At 47.9% G+C, this 19,758-nt stretch overlaps 1 protein-coding gene across 1 annotated transcript in view; it reads left to right on the forward strand.

The window, feature by feature from the left end:
* The first annotated feature begins 2,629 nt into the window (after nucleotides 1-2,629).
* The window catches only part of PIK3R4 (phosphoinositide-3-kinase regulatory subunit 4), a 1,130,409-nt gene continuing 1,113,280 nt past the window's right edge, over nucleotides 2,630-19,758 (forward strand). Inside the window, exon 1 of the mRNA XM_069648735.1 lies at nucleotides 2,630-2,764. The gene's annotated coding sequence lies outside the window, so the exon portion shown is untranslated. The remainder of the gene's footprint in view (nucleotides 2,765-19,758) is intronic.

The following is a 19,758-nucleotide window of genomic DNA, read 5'->3' on the forward strand; positions in this document are numbered from 1 at the left end:
GGCTTCTGACAAGGGGGAAAACATGAATGACATTTGAGGAGGGATAACAGTGCATTAGGTGTTGTTTGGTTACTGATCCCTCCCATTCCCTGCCCATAGCCATGCCCAATGGCTAATCCCACCCATTTCTGCCCATCTTGGGAACTCTTTGAACTCTGAGCTCTTCCATGGAGGAAGCCATCTTGGATTACTGTCTCTAAGGAAGCTGGTTGAAAACAAGCCTAAACTAGCAGCCATTTTTGAATGGGTAAGATATTGTGCATCTTCCAAATAAAATGATACATTGAAGCATGCGAGTGTAGTCTTTTTTTAAATAGCTAATGTAAATGTATATTGTTTGTCATGGTTTTGTTATATTTCTGTTTCATTGCTGGATAGGATGCATAGGAGTTGCAAAATCTACGTGTATATTGAAATTATTTATATTTCATTAGTGGCACATTATTTTCAGCTGTCTCTGCACAGAAAAGAGAAGTATTTTAAAATGTTCCGCCAAGTAGCAGACACTAAACAGAACGTTGTGTGATCTAAATTATGTGCCGGTTCAGAATTACTGTAGCCGACAGGCTGAGATGTAGTCTACTTGTTTCATTTGTTCTTGCCGCTGTTAGCTAGCTGGTCAGAGTCTTCCTTTGTCGGTCCATGCAGTGAGCTCTGTGCCGATAAGCACATCTATGGGGTAACTTTGGTAGCCGTAGATGGATGACAGTGAGTTTTGACTCCCAGTTTCATCTCCAGGTGTAGAGCAGGGATCTGTGTTCGGTCTGCTCTCTGTTCCTGGTAGGGCATCGTGCTGCAGAGGTCTGGGAAAAGCTCCTGCTCCCCTGCAGCTTCCAGGGCCTGTGCACTTTACTGTCCTTCCCAAGACAGCTGGAGTGACAGGCTTTGTCCTTCCTTCCCAGCAGTCTACTATGTCCCCGCTGCACGGTGGTTAAACACACACTGCTACCCAAAGCCAGGGCGATCTGTGGTGGTAGGTTTGTGCTTTTGGACCGGCACAAAACATCTGGCACAACATTTACAGTGAAGGTCCTGTGGCCTCTATCAGTCCTGTAGGGACCAAGTCGACACAGTACACTGCTGACCTACCTTTGACTTTCTGCGATTTCAGAACATAATGGGTGGGGATTATTTCCACTTTAAAGCCACCCCTTAAGAGTAATGTTGAATTATCATGCTCGTTTTGTTTACCTTGCCGTTGTTTGTAGCCGATATCGATGCAACCTTTATCCCAGGCTAGAGGGTGACAGGTCCCTACTCTGTGTGTTTAACGTAGCCCAGACTTGCTTGCAAAAAAACGCATTCTTCCCACTTTATTTGCAGCCAGGAAGGCTGAGGAAAGATTATTTTCAAGAAAAAAAATGCTGTGCGCATGTTTTGATTTGATGATTTACCAAAATAAAATGCCAAGTAGACCTGTTGTGTGACGTGTTGCAATAGGATGATGTTCCCGAGTATATCTTGCAACAGGCAGTGTCTATAGTTTTAGACACGCCTCATTGTGTTTTTTTTTTAATACAACCAGACATTTATCTGAGCATGTGGCCTTCTTTTGAGCATGAGAATGAACATCTAAGTCTTTTAATGTGTGGGTCCTACACACCTGCTTGGATTGACTGCAGCTGCAGAGGACGTGTCAGTACATTTACTAGCACCTCACATCCTCCTGCCTCGTGTGGCTGTGTGTACTGAGGTATTTCTCTTTGTCATCAAAAATATTAAACCTGTTCTGTGGATTCACAGGTACAAATAGATGCTCGTGGAACAATAATCTACCCGAAGACCTTGGTTATCTGCATCACCACCATGGTCCAAAATATGTACCCCCATCAAACAGATATTGGGGTATTTCTCAGAAAGGGCTCCATTTGCTAACTTTACAACAACCAAATCGTTTATTTTCCTGGAATGAGTGGACCAGGAAGTTGGGAACGCAAAAAGATGGGGGTGCAACCCACCTGCTAATGGATTCATGGGGGCTCGGGCAAGAGCTATCTTTATACACCCCAAGAAGGGGATATTGCAAATTATACGTCTATCCGAGAATGTCAGCTGGATTAAAGAGCAAACGGGGAGGGGAGAAGTGTTCAGTTGAAGAAGGGCTTCTGCAGGTTGGCCACCAGCATACCCTCTGCAGTAGGTTTACTTTGCTGGTGTCTTAAAGGCAATTATATCCCTTGGTCTGTAGGGAAAAGCACGAGGAGGCAAGGGCACAAACACCCAAATTGTTGGCATTGTCAATGTTTGATATTAGATTCCATCCGACAAATCAATCAACATCATATCACACACTAAACTGGCTCTTGTCCTTCTTCATTATCCCGCTCCAACCTCGCCATGCTCTGTCCCATCCGCTGTTCTTTTCTGTCTCTCTCCTCATGGCCCTCAATAACGGTACCAGTTAACAGACGAGAATCCGCTAATTTGTGAGTTTAAGCAGAACAGTCAAACATCACACCGATTCCGGCCCCTGCAGGCTGCCTCATCCAATGTCTTCCAGCTGGTGTGGAGATGGTACTGCCGGGAGTGGAAACATTTGTTGCCGTAAGAACGTCTTAACGTCACGTGATAAGAGGGAGGTGTAGCGTTGGTAGGGTCCTTTTCTCTAGGCACTAGACACATGACACAGTAAACACCCGGAACTCTATCTGTTCAGTGGAGTTCAACATAAGGCCCGTGGCTGATGCTATGAACTCAGCTGTTCCGGTCGATCCTGACCCGAGACCGGGACCGTCCATCCTTTCCAGTATTGTCTTGGGATCAGGTGAGTAGCGGACTAGGTTGCCTCTGTGTGCGAGAAAGGGATGGCAGGCTGCCCAGTGCTCCCATCTCTGGGTTTGTCACATCAGGGATGGAGAGTGCACAGTTTCGTTGCGCTTGCTTCTATCTGGGATGTTTCATGTGGCATTCCGTTTGGCACCTACCTACAGACCGATCTTGAAAAACAATCGCACTTTACATTCGGGAACTGGCCGTTTTAACCCTCCATTCCATGAATGTTTTATTTATTTTTTAAGTCCAGATATTCTATATTATCTAGACTTGGCAGTGGGGGTAACACCTTCCTCGACTTGCTGATTGTGGGAATGCTGATACATATATTACAGAAAAGCTCACCTTCAGCAACAACCAAGTTGGCACCTATACATCTTGATGTAATGTCCCAAACAGTATTTGTTGGTAAATTACTTCTAGGTGGATACAAAACATCAACTTATTATACAACCAAAATATACATACAACTCCTCAGTGTGAAATCATACGTAGTATTAGATCAAAATACATATTTGTGAACAACCATAATTCAATTTTTGCACAAAGATGATTCCAAGTCCTACTTAAAATACCAAAACCACCTTTGCTAATATGTTGTCAAATCGCCATAAGGTAAATGAGTCCAAATATAGATTTGTCTTTAACCTGATGTAGTGATTCAAATTCTACGTCAACTTGAATGTACCTCAGATGCAGTTGTTTTCGTTCTCTCAATTGACTGGGTCTTCATCAGTTTGTGTTAATAACATGCCAACATGTTTTGTTCGTCTTTGGCATTAGTGGAACTTCTTCATAGGGCAGACGAGGTATTGATCACCGGAGGACTGGAAATTAATGTATTGGCCACTTTAATACATTTTTCTGTCTGCGTCATAGGATTTTTGTATTTTTCACAACTGTAATTTGTTTACCTTTGCAGTGCTGTATTCTTATCTGAAAGTGCAGCTGCTGCACAGCTGTTATCAGCCAGCCTGGACTCATATGTTTGGTTTGATGGTTCCTTGAGTAAGGATTGCCTGAATGTGGTCGCTGGTTCCAACTGCTGTAAATAAATATCAGTTAGCTATCTGCCCGGTTAGGCTCCCTTTTGTTACCCTGTTTCCTCTCCTGGTTCTGCATTAGTGACCCCTTTTTTTGATTTCTTTTTAAAATACAAAAATACTACCGCATATGTTGCAGGAAAAAGGAAAGGACCTGTACCAGAACAGACGAGGTTTACTGGCAAATATACAGGGCTGGCTGAAGATGTCTGGGCTTGTGGGAGCCCATTTCAACATGTTTTAGGGCCAACTTTTCAACCACTGGTTGAAAACAGTCTGAGGCACCCTTGGGGTGCTTAGATTATAATAGAGACATAAAGGAATGCAGATGGGTTAATAGCTGCAGATTATCATGCGATGGGAAACTAGCATGGAGCTAAAACACTTATTCATCGCTATCTGATCTGATTTCTGTTATCAGACCTTTCTTTACTATTCCTCTGCTGTGACGAAATAACTACTGTTCTGCAGGATTTGACTGAGTCGTGGTTTCTAAACTCCGATTCTGCCCCGCCCTGCTATTAAACAAGCAGTGATCTCAATCCCAACAATGCAGCTTTTTCTATATATACTTGCTTTTATATTTTGGAGCTGAAGTAAGTGATTTTTTTAAAAAATCAATTTCTCTTGTACATAATCTTTTTTTTTTTTTTTTCTTTCCGTAATCTTGGCTAACCTATAGTGGAAATGTATTATTTTGTTAGGCTAGCTTATAACTATTCTTTGGTATGTGAAGATAAATTGAGCCATCGTGTGCAGTAAGTGTGGGCAAAGCCTATTTAAATACCTATGCTCCTGCTTGCTAATATAAGCGGCTCTACATATGCCCAAGTGTATGGAAGGAAGAAATCCATCATGTGGATTTCAATTGTTCTACCTGTATTCTTCTTTTTAAATTTTTTTTTTTTTTTGTATCCATGATTTTAGATAATTTTCTATATGGTTACCCTTAGAACCCATAGCCTTTTCTATTCATGAGTTTACAATGATTGGTACAATGTCACTCGTCTGCTGGCCCACCAATTCCGACAGTAGTATTGTGGGCCTAGCTTTAAATTTTAGGTGGCTATTCACGTCATTATCTGGCTTCAAAATGTGCACTTGCCACTTGCTGTTGGTAAGTACAAATGGTGTGCTCTGGACCATTAAGTGGGGGGGGGGTGATGTTTATGCCTTGCTAGTAATTTGCAACTTGAAATCTTTACCACTGCACAATATTGGTTCATTAGAAGATGATTCAGCTGCTAGGACTAAAGTCAAATGCAATATTGCTAATACTGCCTCTGGGGTGGAGGTTAGGCTGTTGCAAACAGTCTAATGATAATTAGGACGGAGGGAATCTTAACATAGTACTTAACAATATATTTTATTGCTTTTTCTTCAATTTCTCCCAAAAATGACAGTATTGAGGCATATGAAGACAGGGCCCGAAATTCGAATTGGATAAGCAGGAGCTACAAGCAGCTCTTGGGTATCCGGCACCAGGAGCTACTACTGGGGAAGAGAAGCTAGTACATAGCGTTACGTAAATCTAACTTCCACATAAAAGTGCAACCGTATAACTGTATCCATTATTTATGACCCCTTATAACCCTTTAACTGCCAAGCCCCCTCCCCCTGTGCTAAAGCCTTTTTTGGTGATTTCGGTATGTCACCATTCAATCCCTTGTAACTTTTTTGTCATATGAGATATATCGTCCAAATGTGGCCCCTTTTCTTCCCACATGTAGGCAGTCATAACGCTATACAGTTTGCTGTATGGGGGTGAGAGAAAATACCAATACAGTGATGTACATAGAAGCCTGTGCTCTTTTCCTTGTAAGAGCTAGAAACAAATGGTTTGCTGTGATGGATTCGCCATTTTCCAGGCTTTCAAGAACATATTTTTATATGGTTACCATCCGTTTTGTGAGAGGTAGGCGATTCTGCCCTTTTTTTCCAATGGGACATGCGTGGACAGAATGGAAGAGGAGGGTAGGAAAGCTGAATGGGAAGACGGAAAGGGATACATTTCTGAAAAGTAGACGCAATTACAAGTTTAGGAAAGGGTGATTTGCGCAGGTCAGGCAACAATTATCTAGGGAAAATGTCCATAGTTTGGGGAAAAATTGGAAAAAATGACAGAATAAAAGGTATGTGGTGGACATGTTTCGCCCGGTAAGGCTATGAATGGCTTCTGTAAATCTTGAGAAAAGCAATGCTGTGCTACATTCCCCCCGACTCTTCCAGTTAGGAAATCACACATTTTTCGTAATGTTTCACAAAACAAGCAATACCACGAGCCAAAAACAGAGCCATGGTACACAGGATTTTTATGCTTACTGCCTAAACAGACGTACTTAACATGTGTAAATAAGGAAAACAAATGTGGTGAGGAATGACAAGCATACATTTTTTGAAAGAGCACAGGCAGACCTTTTTGCAGGGGAGGTGAATTGTGCAGGCAACAAAAGCGTATAGTGCCTAAAGCAGCGACTAAATGTAGGTCACGTTTGGGAAATTAAAGGGTTGTGTGAAAAAGTGCAGCAGCAAATGTATGAAAACGTTATGAAAACCAAGCGAACACAAAAAATGTGACCTTCCTGTGTACCCACAGGTGTCTCAACGATAATGGTACCTCAAAAGGCTAAACCAGTGGTAACCCTCAAAGTGTTTGGGGAGCCAACGTGCAGATTTGGGCCTGTGGTGTCGCAGCCACCAAAGACAACATGGAATCCCATGCATTTCCGAAAAAAAGACACCCGTGGGAATACACAGAAGTCTAACTTGGGCGAATTGCCTTATAATTTATTACCCACAAGCCCCGGCAAAGTCCCAAATTTTGTAAAATACACTCAATTTTTAGACATTTCCCACCTGAAAACTACTGAAACATGCCACAACAACGCATGTCCTGCATTCCCCCAGTTGTCCGGATGAAAACAGTACCTCCCATGTGTGGGTGCACCTACCTGGGTGGAAAAGAAAAAGTGTCAACCGTCCACAAGTCCAACAACAGTCACAGGGAGTCCCGGCAGGGTCCCCGTTTGTTCCCCGAGGGAAATTCTGTAATACTGCCCAGCCAGAGCTATAGGCTAGTCAGGGATGATCCCTGGCCTTGGGTGGCTGTCCCTCATGTGGGTTGACCGTCCACAAGTCCAGCGGCTGTTTCAGGGTGTCTAGCAGGCTCCCCATCCTTTCCCAGAGGGAGAAGGTGTAACGCAACCCAGCCAGAGCTCAAGGATGGTCGGGGGTGATGTCCCAGGCCTTGGGCACCCGTCACCCATGTGGGTCGACCATCCCCAAACCCAGCTCTGGGTGGCCTGTGTTACAGTTTCTCCCTCTGAGAAAGGTCGGGGAACCTGCCAGGGCTCCCTGGTGGGGAAAAACTGTAACACAGGCCAGCAAGAACTCCACAACGGTTGGAGGTGATGTGTCCGGCCGTGGGCATCTGTTTCCCATGTGAGCATACCGTCCCCAAGCACAGTGGCACCCCCAGGCAGCCGCTGGCATGGTCCCCTTCCCAGGTGGAAATTCTGTAACGCAGCCCAGCTAGGGCTCCAGGATGGGCGGGGGTGATGTCCCTGGTCTTAGGCGGCTGTCTCCCATGTGGGTCGGCCGTCCCCAAGTTCAGTGGCAGTTCCGGCAGGGTCCGCATTCTTAGCCGGAGGGAAAGGCTGTAACACAGCCCAGCCAGAGCTCCAGGCTGGGTTTGGGGGATGGTCGACCCACATGGGAGACGGGTGCCCAAGGCCAGGGACATCACCCCCGATCATTCTGGAGGTATGGCTGGGATGCGTTACAGAATTTACCTCCAGGAAGGGAGGGGGACCCTGCCGGGGCTCCCTGGTACTGCCACTTCACTTGGGGATGGGCAACCCACATGGGAGACGGGTGCCCAAGGCCAGGTGCATGAACCCCAACCATCCTGGTATTCTGGCTGGCCTGCGTTACAGCTTCTCCCTCCGGGAAAGCACGGGGAATGTCCAGCAGCGCTGGGCTTGGGGATGTTCAACCCACATGTGTGACAGCCGCCCAAGGCCAGGGATATGGCCCCCATTCCACCCTGGAGCTCTGGCTGGGTTGCGTTACAGCTTCTTCCTCTGGGAAAGGGCGGGGGCCCTGCCTAGGCTCCCTCAGACAGCCGCTGCACTTGGGGATGTTCGCCCTATATGGGAGACAGCCCACCAAGGCCAGGGGCATTACCCCTGACTATCCTGGAGCTCTGGCTGGCCTGCTTTGCAGCTTATTCCTTCGGGAAAGGTCGGGGACCCAGCCGGGGTTCCCTGGGACTGCTGCTGTACTTGGGAATGGTCAACCCACATGGGAGACAGCCACCCAAGGCCAGGGACATTACCCCCCGACTTTCCTGGAGCTCTGGCTGGCCTGCGTTACAGCTTCTTCCTCCGGGAAAAGTCGGGGACCCTGCCGGGGCTCCTTGCAACTGCTGCTGGGCTTGTGGATGGTACAACCACATGGGAGACAGCGTCCCAAGGCCAGGGACATCACCCCTGACCACCCTAGAGCGCTGGCTGGGCTGAGTTACAGAATTTCCTTTGGGGGAGGGAAGGGGCCCCTGCCAGGGCTCCCTGGAGCTGCCGCTGTGCTTGAGGATGGTACACTCACATGGTAAACGGATGTCCAAGGCAGAGGACATCACCTCCAGCTGTCCTGGAGTTCTGGCTGGGCTGCGTTACAGCTTTTCCCTTCAGAAGGCCAGCAAGAACTCCAGCCCCAGTCCCATGATTGACTTCCAGGGAGCCTTGGTGAAGGTTAGCTGGTGCACGATGTTGCCTCATAGCTCTGGAAGAGGTCTCCTAGCCAGGTCCTCTCTTGGATCAGTTTCTTGAAGGCACGGCCGCTTTCAGATTGCGTCAAAGGGAAACGTCAGTAAACCAACTTCTTCCGGCTCGGCTTCGAGATCAAGCATCAAGTTTCGACTTCAGCTTCTGAGTTATAGTGAGAGGTCCCCAGATATACTGTTCTCTCTGCCATTCACACTGCTGAGCCAGGCCCAGGTAGCCAATCGTCCAGAAGGGCATTCATGCAGGCAGGCAGCCAACCAGTCTCACAGTGCGTTAAGGTTCTTCGCCATCCAGACACTCGCAAAAAGGAACTTGGATTTGGACAAGCACCCAGCCATTCAGCACTCCATACTGCATTCATACAAGTTTCGAGCAGGGCTGTCTCATTCATTGTGTCAGTCACTAGAAACCAGACACCCATAACATGAAATGCATATTGGATGCACACTCCATTCAAACAAGGTCGCACCGCAAGGGTGTACCCACAAAATACAGTCATTGGGAAGACTCCAGCCAGTGTGGCTTGGACTTCCCCCACAATACCATATATGGAACGTCCACCCAACAGCCAGTCAGGGGAAGGGACAGAGTTGGGGCTTCCCAGGACTTTGGGAAAACAAGGTAACAGGCAATTGAAAGCAAGGGGGTCATCTTGACTCCTATCAGGAATCAACTGATTCCAATGGTGGGGCCTGGGTATCCCAAAATGGAGGATACTCGGAGCACCTGTCAAATTCAGCATGGAGCTGCCACCAGCCCATGCCCTGCTCTGTGGGCCACACACGGGTGCCCAAAAACATACAACAGGAATACAGGGTGTACCCTGACCCATGGGTGCCATAAGGGTATCCCAAGGGTCTGTTCACCAAACCAAAAAGAGGAAGGGCTGCACTGCCAGGAGTCCCACATCGACTCCTGAGCAGAAACACAGAACGCACGTGATAAAAGAGGTACAGGACAAGGACATGGAGGCCCTGTCCCTCCAATGCATTTCCAGCATCACACCCCCACCCAAAACTAAATGTTAATTTCTTTTACATTTTTTAAAAACATTTTTTTCCCCTTGCCCAAGGGCAGATGGGCACATTACTGTGCCTATCCACCCCAAGTGGGGGGGGGGGGGGCAAAACATAGTGCCCCAAGCTGGGGGAGGGGCTGTTAATAGATTTCTGGTGGCCCTCTCCCCCCAACTTCAAATGGATGGGGGGGCTTATGTAGCCCTTCCTAGGGGCAGAAATCTGCCCCCAGGGAGGGCTACATGAGGTGCCCCCCATCCTCTTAGGGTGGGGGGGAGAGGGCTACCAGAAATCTATTAACAGCCCCTCCCCCAGCTTGGGGCACTATGTTTTGCCCCCCCCTCCCCCCCCACTTGGGGTGGATAGGCACAGTAATGTGCCCATCTGCCCTTGGGCAAGGGGAAAAAAATGTTTTTAAAAAATGTAAAAGAAATTAACATTTAGTTTTGGGTGGGGGTGTGATGCTGGAAATGCATTGAAACCCCCCGACTTTCCTGGAGCTCTGGCTGGCCTGCGTTACAGCTTCTTCCTCCGGGAAAAGTCGGGGACCCTGCCGGGGCTCCTTGCAACTGCTGCTGGGCTTGTGGATGGTACAACCACATGGGAGACAGCGTCCCAAGGCCAGGGACATCACCCCTGACCACCCTAGAGCGCTGGCTGGGCTGAGTTACAGAATTTCCTTTGGGGGAGGGAAGGGGCCCCTGCCAGGGCTCCCTGGAGCTGCCGCTGTGCTTGAGGATGGTACACTCACATGGTAAACGGATGTCCAAGGCAGAGGACATCACCTCCAGCTGTCCTGGAGTTCTGGCTGGGCTGCGTTACAGCTTTTCCCTTCAGAAGGCCAGCAAGAACTCCAGCCCCAGTCCCATGATTGACTTCCAGGGAGCCTTGGTGAAGGTTAGCTGGTGCACGATGTTGCCTCATAGCTCTGGAAGAGGTCTCCTAGCCAGGTCCTCTCTTGGATCAGTTTCTTGAAGGCACGGCCGCTTTCAGATTGCGTCAAAGGGAAACGTCAGTAAACCAACTTCTTCCGGCTCGGCTTCGAGATCAAGCATCAAGTTTCGACTTCAGCTTCTGAGTTATAGTGAGAGGTCCCCAGATATACTGTTCTCTCTGCCATTCACACTGCTGAGCCAGGCCCAGGTAGCCAATCGTCCAGAAGGGCATTCATGCAGGCAGGCAGCCAACCAGTCTCACAGTGCGTTAAGGTTCTTCGCCATCCAGACACTCGCAAAAAGGAACTTGGATTTGGACAAGCACCCAGCCATTCAGCACTCCATACTGCATTCATACAAGTTTCGAGCAGGGCTGTCTCATTCATTGTGTCAGTCACTAGAAACCAGACACCCATAACATGAAATGCATATTGGATGCACACTCCATTCAAACAAGGTCGCACCGCAAGGGTGTACCCACAAAATACAGTCATTGGGAAGACTCCAGCCAGTGTGGCTTGGACTTCCCCCACAATACCATATATGGAACGTCCACCCAACAGCCAGTCAGGGGAAGGGACAGAGTTGGGGCTTCCCAGGACTTTGGGAAAACAAGGTAACAGGCAATTGAAAGCAAGGGGGTCATCTTGACTCCTATCAGGAATCAACTGATTCCAATGGTGGGGCCTGGGTATCCCAAAATGGAGGATACTCGGAGCACCTGTCAAATTCAGCATGGAGCTGCCACCAGCCCATGCCCTGCTCTGTGGGCCACACACGGGTGCCCAAAAACATACAACAGGAATACAGGGTGTACCCTGACCCATGGGTGCCATAAGGGTATCCCAAGGGTCTGTTCACCAAACCAAAAAGAGGAAGGGCTGCACTGCCAGGAGTCCCACATCGACTCCTGAGCAGAAACACAGAACGCACGTGATAAAAGAGGTACAGGACAAGGACATGGAGGCCCTGTCCCTCCAATGCATTTCCAGCATCACACCCCCACCCAAAACTAAATGTTAATTTCTTTTACATTTTTTAAAAACATTTTTTTCCCCTTGCCCAAGGGCAGATGGGCACATTACTGTGCCTATCCACCCCAAGTGGGGGGGGGGGGGGGCAAAACATAGTGCCCCAAGCTGGGGGAGGGGCTGTTAATAGATTTCTGGTGGCCCTCTCCCCCCAACTTCAAATGGATGGGGGGGCTTATGTAGCCCTTCCTAGGGGCAGAAATCTGCCCCCAGGGAGGGCTACATGAGGTGCCCCCCATCCTCTTAGGGTGGGGGGGAGAGGGCTACCTCCCTTACATTATATAAAATGCCTGGTGGTCTAGTGCCCCCCTACCTCCATCCAAAACTAAATTTCATTATTTATTTTATTTTTTTGTTTGCCCCTTGCCTGGGGGCAGATGGGCACATTATTGAAGTGCCCCAAGCTTGGGGGCATTGCGGGGGGGAGAGGGCACTTACATAGTAAGCAGCCCCCTCTCTTCCCGTCCCGCCACTTCACAAACAGATCCCTGGTGGTCTAGTGGCATTGCTGGGCACAGATCAAGCGATCTGCGCCCGATCCGCACCCAGCAATGCTTCAGATAAGGTGTTGTTGGAAAGCGGTGACACCTCCCTCGATCTGAAGGCGGGTTGCGTGATTCCCTGCTTTGCAGGGTCGCACAGAGTGAAGTGCAAAAAAGGACCAGCTATCTCATCCTTGGCAACACAAACGTAATGCCAAGGACGAGATAGCTCGTCCTTGGCACTTCAGGGGTTAAATGTCATATAGATGTATCCTGTTTATTTATAGATTGTCCCAAGTGCACAGAGTTACATTCACAGTTGTCTTTGTTCTGAATCAGTTGGCCTGGGGAGCCAAATGTAGCTCCTTGTAACTGCTGGTTTTCTTCTAATCGGGCTCTTTAAGGCAATAAGCAGGGGCTTCCATTTCAAACCCTGTGGGCCTGATCATGAGTTGGGCAGTAGCCCTTAAATGCGGCAGTAACGTTGTTAGTGCTGCATTTAATGTTCGGCCCAATCTCAAGTCTGGCGTGACTACCCCCAATCTCAGAGCTGGGGCTAAACACTATGAAAAAATACCCATTTTCGGCGCAATTACCGCTGGCGGTATTACCACTCAGTAATTTTGCTGAAAATTCCCCATTGGGTCCAGTGGGGAGTAACAGCGCCCATGTGATTGGGCGGGAGTACCGCTGGACGGGTAGGCGTTAACGCAAATAAAGTTGGGCGATATCCCAGGCACTGTGAAGAGATTCTCAACAACATATTACAGTTTTACTCAAGTGTAGTCCCTCCATCTTAACAAAGAAAAGGGCCTGCAACCAGCTTTCTGACACACATTATACACACATTGAACAACGGTAACTGTGCACACACTCCCCCTCTTCCCCACAGCCATAGCCTCCCAGCCATATGCTGCGTAACACACAATGTAAGGGTGGCTTGCTCACCTCCCAGCTGGCCGTCCAAATATTGATCTGTCCCCTGTTCCTCGCATTACTAGTGCTAATGCTGTTTTCAGCGTATGCGCTGCTCATGTAGACCCCCAACTCTTTGGTGCTGCTTTGTCCAGCATGTGCCTTGCTCGTCTGCTCCAATACTGTCTCACTGTGTTGCCTCGATTTACCACTGTGTCTCAAACACTTTGGACCCAGTATGCAGGACATAACCTACTCTCACTTTAGAAACCACAATTATGTTTATGTTCACACCTGACATAGCCCCCGGTACCATGAGGGGAGGCTTTACTGGGTTGTGCACCCATGCTGTTTTGCCTCTAACCTACCTGAACATACCGGATTGACATTATCAGCTCTCACACTTTTTGTATCTAGCGCTGTGATACCCGACGGTTTGGGCGCTGCTATAAATCCATTAAATAAATCAATGTTGTTGTGGCCGATAAAGCTTTCAATAGGGAAGTGGGGTTTGCACTGCACACTCCATATTAGTGATATGGGTGACGGCGATTGATAGTGCGATGTTTCTATTTAGTATGTATTTAGTGTAATTAATAAGAATGGAACGAGTGTTACTATTATTGTTACCTTGTGTCTAGTTGAGATATATTAGATTCAGAGGTGCGTAGGCGGGTTTGAAATTTTCGATTAGCAGGAGCTAAAACTAGCTCCTGGGTGTCGGGCAGGACCTACCGCAGGAGAACCAGGAGCTACCAGAGTTGCTCCTTAACTTTTTGTAGATTTTGTATGAACCATTGTGTTTAAATGTGTATTAGATGTGTTCGAATTCTTCTTTATTAACATCCTTAAATACTCAAGTTAATATCACATTTAACTATTTGGAAGGCACCTTTTGGCATTAGGAGCCAAAAGCATCTCCTGGCAGCTGTTGCTTTCATGCTAATCAGGCTCTACCATGCTAGAAGCAGGAGCTAAATAGCTCCCATCTCCCCTCAATTTCGAACCCTGGCGGTGCAACATAATGTCAAATCTGCAAATCCAATAGGAAAATAATGTAGTCGTGTAGCGTGCCACGTAGCGCCTAAACTTGTGAATTGAGGGGCTTCATATGCGGACGTGAGATTTGAGAATGAGGAACCCACTGTGAGGGGATGCAATAGTTTTGAACATATATGCACGGACATGCATACACAGGGGATTTTTGGGACATGTGTCTGGAATAGTAGGGGAGCATGAGGGTACATGGAAAATACATGAATCTGTATGCTGCGAGTCTCCTCATAGCTAGGGATTGTACAGGCCGGGAAACCTGGGGTGGTGAGATAATCTCTGTGTGACTGGGAAAGCTGGGTTAGTGAGGTATAAGGCTTTGGGAAGGCAGCTGTGATAACATCACATGGTCAGCTACGGCCATGCTCAGGTTTTTACGACTTGGTACTATTGTGGAGAGGAGATATAATCTTTTTAAGTTCATGGGAGCCTGTTATTTATAATTCAGAGAAGTCCGCTCACCTGGTAGGGTCAGTTTCAGGCTGGGTAATAAACCTGGTTCAAAGGGATGCGTAAGGGCAGAGCAGACATATGGTTTATGGGTTTTGAATAGGTTGTCAGGAATGACTAGGATATGGCTAGAGGTCATGCGTGCTGAAATGTTAGTCATATAGATTAGTGTGAAATGAGCACGCCAGCAAGTCTGGGCAGATAAGACCCTATGACCAGTTCAAAGGGAACATATTTGTTTTTCCCCCCGCTAATATTGTTGGTGTCCTTGCAAAGACCATGTGGATCCCAATTAGGGTTAGATGTCCTTGACCAGATGGAATCCGTAAATGAATTATGTTTGTTCTGCAAATATGCACCCATGTAACAATGCCTTAACCTGGCGTGCTGTAAACATGAGCTGGTGCAAATGTATGTTGAAAGGGCATGGTAGTTAAATACATGTGTCCAACGAGAGCGAGTGAACTAAAGGAAATTGCTCTGAAATATGCTTCGTAATCTCACATATAACCTGTTAAAGTTGCAGAGGAAGGGTCGAGAAAGAAGGGTGCAGGATTTCCTTCCCACCTCCCCCAGGAGTGCTATCCTTTACCGCCGTGGAAGGGGATATCGACCCTGAGTTCGAACCTTCATTTTCTCCAGCGGCCACTCCAGTGGTTCCAAGACAGACACAGGTAACGACTCCAACTGCTGCGATTTCTACAAGATGGAGTACTGAGGAAAGTGGAATAGTAATACCTTCAATGTCAGAACCAGGGAAAGACTGACAACGGAGAGTGGAAAGTGAATAACTCCCCACCAATTGCTAGGTTAGCAGAGAGGTTATGGGTGGAGGAATGATGTGAGTGAGACCGGCAACCGAAAAAATAGGTGAGTGACTGAGAAGGGCTGAAAAAAAGGGATGACTGTGTCTTTTACTGCTAGGATAGAGGATAGGCTGTGTATAGCAGTGGAAAAGCAGGAGCAGAAAATATTCGAAGAAACATTGAGGCTAGCAGAGGAAGACATAGTGCTGTTACGACAGCAGAGAAGTGAAGAGCAGGAAGTAGTAAATGGACAGGTAAAGGATGGAGAAGAGGGAAGGTGGAGGCAGAGAGAAGTTCTTGTTAGATTGGATGGGTCAGTTATCAAGGAGGTCAACGTGGACCTTGAGGACGAAAGTGCTGCTACAGGTACAGGGTTTGAACAAAGAGCACGGGAACCGGCACCCGACAGTAGTGCCGAGTATGTTTCCATGCCTATTGAAAGGCCAGGGGATGTGGTAGCAGGGACAGGAGATGAGGATAAATGGGAATCGGATGATGAGCAGGGAGAATAAGGTGGAGTAGCCCCACCTCCCACTCTAGCAGCAGCGACAGAGATCATACCATGGGGTAGTAGGACACACTGTGTTACTCGTATGGCCGTAGTGAGTAGCAAGGGAAAGCCAGGGAGTGCCCCAGTAAGAACGAGTGTGACTCAATTTCCGCTGCTCCAGAAGGGTCGGGGAAAGGCGTATTCTGTCCTGTGGTCACACATGGACCGGATAAGTTGCTGAATACGCTCCATTCGCTCACTGCAGGGGCAAGGAAGTGGATTTATGCATTAGAGAAGCACACTGCTGGTGTCATGTTGGCCGTAGGGGACATGAAAACCTTATTTGCTCTCCTAATGGGGGAATGGTCAGAAGAGCCTTGAAGGCCTTCGGGGTATCCGGAAGTTCAGATGAATATGAACACTCATGATGGAGCAACCTTCAATAACTACAGGGCGCAGGTATGGGGGCCCTGCGGGTTATGTATCCTGATATGCCAGATATAAATTCTATTTTGGTTAAAACAATGAAATTGGATAATGACCCTTCCACCCATATCCCGTTAATTCAGGAGATGTGGAGGGCAGAGACTGGAGAAGCATGGGACAAGAATGTGGCTAGTTTCTATCCTATGTCTAAAAAGGGACTCCCCAAGGAAATCCAGCATGATCTGGATAAGGTAGTAGGAATGGAGGCCAAGGGTTGGCCGGAAATTCAGGCACATGTTGTGCATTATTGTAAAATGGGGAAAGAAAAGGAAAAGAGAACACAGAGAAGGGACTAAAGGCAGAGGCCAAGCTAGTTCAGAAATAAACTTAAGGAGGTCAGGCTCAAGACAGAGGACGGCAGGGAGGCTATTCCAGAGGGAGGCCCTTGCTGAGAATAAAGATTCCCTCCAAATCTCTGCTTGGAGAACAGGCTCACTCGCAGAAGGTAGGAGGTAGATATGCGGAGGGCTCGGGAAGGACAGTAATTGGGTAGGCAACGTCGCAGATAGGTAGGTCCCAGGTCACAGAAAGCCTTGTGGACAATGCAGAGGGTCTTGAACTTGATCCTTGCAGCCAAGGGGAGCCAGTGGAGGGATTTCAGCGCCGAGAGATGCAGTCCCTGGGCTTGAGGCCAAGCATAAATCTTGCGGTTCTGTTCTGGGTGAGTTGCAGAGGCTGGGAGGTTGAGAAGGAGGCTTTTGCAGTAGTCCAGCCTTTAGAGAACCAGGGCTCTGAAGACAGTGAGCCACTGGGGCAAGGTGAGAAAAGGAAGAGTACCTCTGAGGAGGTGCAGCTGGTAGTTGGACTTTTTAGAAATGGCCGAAATGTGAGTGGAGAAGGAGCGAGTCGATGATGGGCCCCAAGGTTTTTGCCTCAGAGGTGATATGATATGATGGGTTATTTATTACACACTTAATACCCAGACGTTTCTAAGCGCGGACCCGGGGATCGAACCTGTGTTGCTCCGTGCCGTCTTACTTCTAAGGCGAGCATGTTGCTCCTGAGCTATCCTCCCGAGTTGGGTGCGGACGCAGGGCCAGAGTGAGGGTGGGAAGGCGGGAGCAGGAGTCCCAATGCGAACAATCTCAATCTTACTGGCGTTGAGGCAGAGGTTGATTGCAGCACACCATAACTGAATTGCGGACAGACATTCGGATATGAATGAGGTAGAGGAGGTAGCTGAGGGTAGCCTCAAGGAGAGTTGCGTGTCATCTGCATAACACTGGAAGATAGAGGTGAAAGTGGCAATCGCACGTGCCAGGGCAGCCATGTCGAGATTGAAAAACCAGGGGAAAAGGTTAGTATTCTGGAGAACGCCACTGGTTGAAAGAGTGATAGCAGAGAGAAGAGACCCAAGTTCCACCTGGGATGGCTGGTCGGAAAGGAAGGAGGTTAACCACGCCAGAGCTTGACCTGTGATTCCCACAGTGTCACAGAGACGTGGTTTACCGTGTCAAAGGCAGGGGAGAGGTCAAGAAGAATGAAAACAGAGGGAGTATTCGTGTCAAGATTTGAGAGGAGGTCTTCAAAGGTGTTCAGAAGAGCAGTTTCCGTGCCTCTCGGTGCTCTAAAGCCAGACTGATGGTCATGGAGGCAACCAGCAGATTCAGTGTGGACTGTGAGCTGAGACATAGCCAGCTTCTCCAGGAGTTTGCTCAGTTTATTTATTTATGTTCATTCTTCATATAGCACCAAATCGCCCACAGGCCTCAAGGCGCACAACAAATCAAAAACAGACAGATGAAGAAGGAAGAAATCAAGGATCAATGAACGTGCAGAAAAGTGGCTGTGAAAAGAAAGGTCTTCAGTTTCTTTTTGAAGTCAGTCAGAGAGGTGGACGAGTTAAGGTGGAGTGGAATGAAGTTCCACATGACTGGGGCAACGACATGGAGCCTGGTTTTCCCAAATTTGGCAAGGCAGAAACGAGGCTGACAGAGCCTAGCCTATTCAGTGACCTAAGAGGTTGTCCCGGGACGTATCGCTGAATACATTCCATGTGGTAACTGGGTGCAACAGCGTACCAACACTTAAAAGTGAGTGTAAGGATCTTAAGGATCTTAAGAGATCCTGTGCCTAATGGGCAGCCAGTGTAGTTTTTGTCAGGCTTCAGTGATGGGATGGCGCCTTGGAATACCCAGGACAGGTCTAACCGCACCGTTTTGTGTGACATGGAGGGCGGCCATGTTGGATTGAGCCGTGCCTGCCAAGAGACTGTTACAATAATCTAGCCTCGATTTGATGAGAGCTGAGACAAGAATAGACATATTGTTAACAGACAGAAACGGGCGCAAAGAGCAGAGCTGCTTATTGATCCAACCGCATGAGGCACGAGATTTGGCTATGTGAGATCTCATGGTGAGTTCAGCGTCAATGGTGACACCAAGCGTTTTTACACTCTGGACAACAGGAATGGAGACGTTAGCAATTAGAAGTGAGACATAATCAGAGGAGAGCTTCTTTAGCATATGGCTGGAAGCAGCTATAAGAATCTCCGTTTTGTCTGTATTCAAGGCCATGGAGCTCTGGGTCATCCGGGATTGAATAAGATAATAGATAGCAGTAATTGCCTGCGAATCAACAGAGTAAGAACCTGAGAGTTCAAGGTTGACCTGGATGTCATCAGCATAGTTCATATACAAGACACCCAAGTCATCAAGCAGCAGGAGAAGAGGGAGAATATAAATGTTGAGTGTAGGAGATAATTAGGATCCCTGGGGAACACCCCGGGTCAACAGAGAAGGACTGGAAGAGGCGTCATGGATAACAACGCAAGCATTACGGGACCCAAAAAAGGAGACCAGCCATTGCGCAGTTAACTCAGTGCAGCCGACAAGAGATTGTAGCCTGTATGCCAAGAGCACGCGGTCGACCAAATCGAAAGTGGCTGAAAGATCCAGCAACATAAGAAGTGCTGGATGGCCACAATCAATAATGGACATCAAATTAGCTTTTAAATCGAGCATGGCAGTTTCCGTGCCATGACGGGCGCGATAGCCAGATTGGCGAGGCCCTAAGATTTCATTTTCCTCAATTAATTTTTAGGTAGAATTGAAGGTAGGCAACCCGATCCATTAATTTAAGTAAAAAAGGGACATTTGTAATCTGGTAATAGTGCTTGGGCTGAAACAGGTCTAGATTGTCTTTCTTGAGAAGGGGAGAAATCCATGCTTCTTTGAGGTCTGTTGGTACCTGACCCTCAAGAAAGCACTGATTGATCAGTTTGGTGACCCATGGCCCAATGGTATTGAGGCACTGCAATAGCAACCTGGAGGGACAGGCGTCACCCTTACATGTAGTTGGCTTCATGTTAAGAATAATCTTGGTCACTTCGGGAACTGTGCAGGAGGAGAAGGAGAGCTTTGGGGTGGAGGTCTTGTGAGTTAAGGGGTGATAGAGAAGGGGCAGTAGTTTCTCAGAATGGAGGGGTCTGCAGAGATTTTCTTAAGCAGAGGGTGCTGAAGGGAGTACTTAAGAGAAGTTGGGAAAACTCCAGTG

The sequence above is a fragment of the Ambystoma mexicanum genome, chromosome 2q (genome assembly GCF_040938575.1).
Source record: "Ambystoma mexicanum isolate Mex_15411 chromosome 2q, UKY_AmexF1_1, whole genome shotgun sequence".
In the NCBI taxonomy this organism is placed as follows: Eukaryota; Metazoa; Chordata; class Amphibia; order Caudata; family Ambystomatidae; genus Ambystoma; species Ambystoma mexicanum.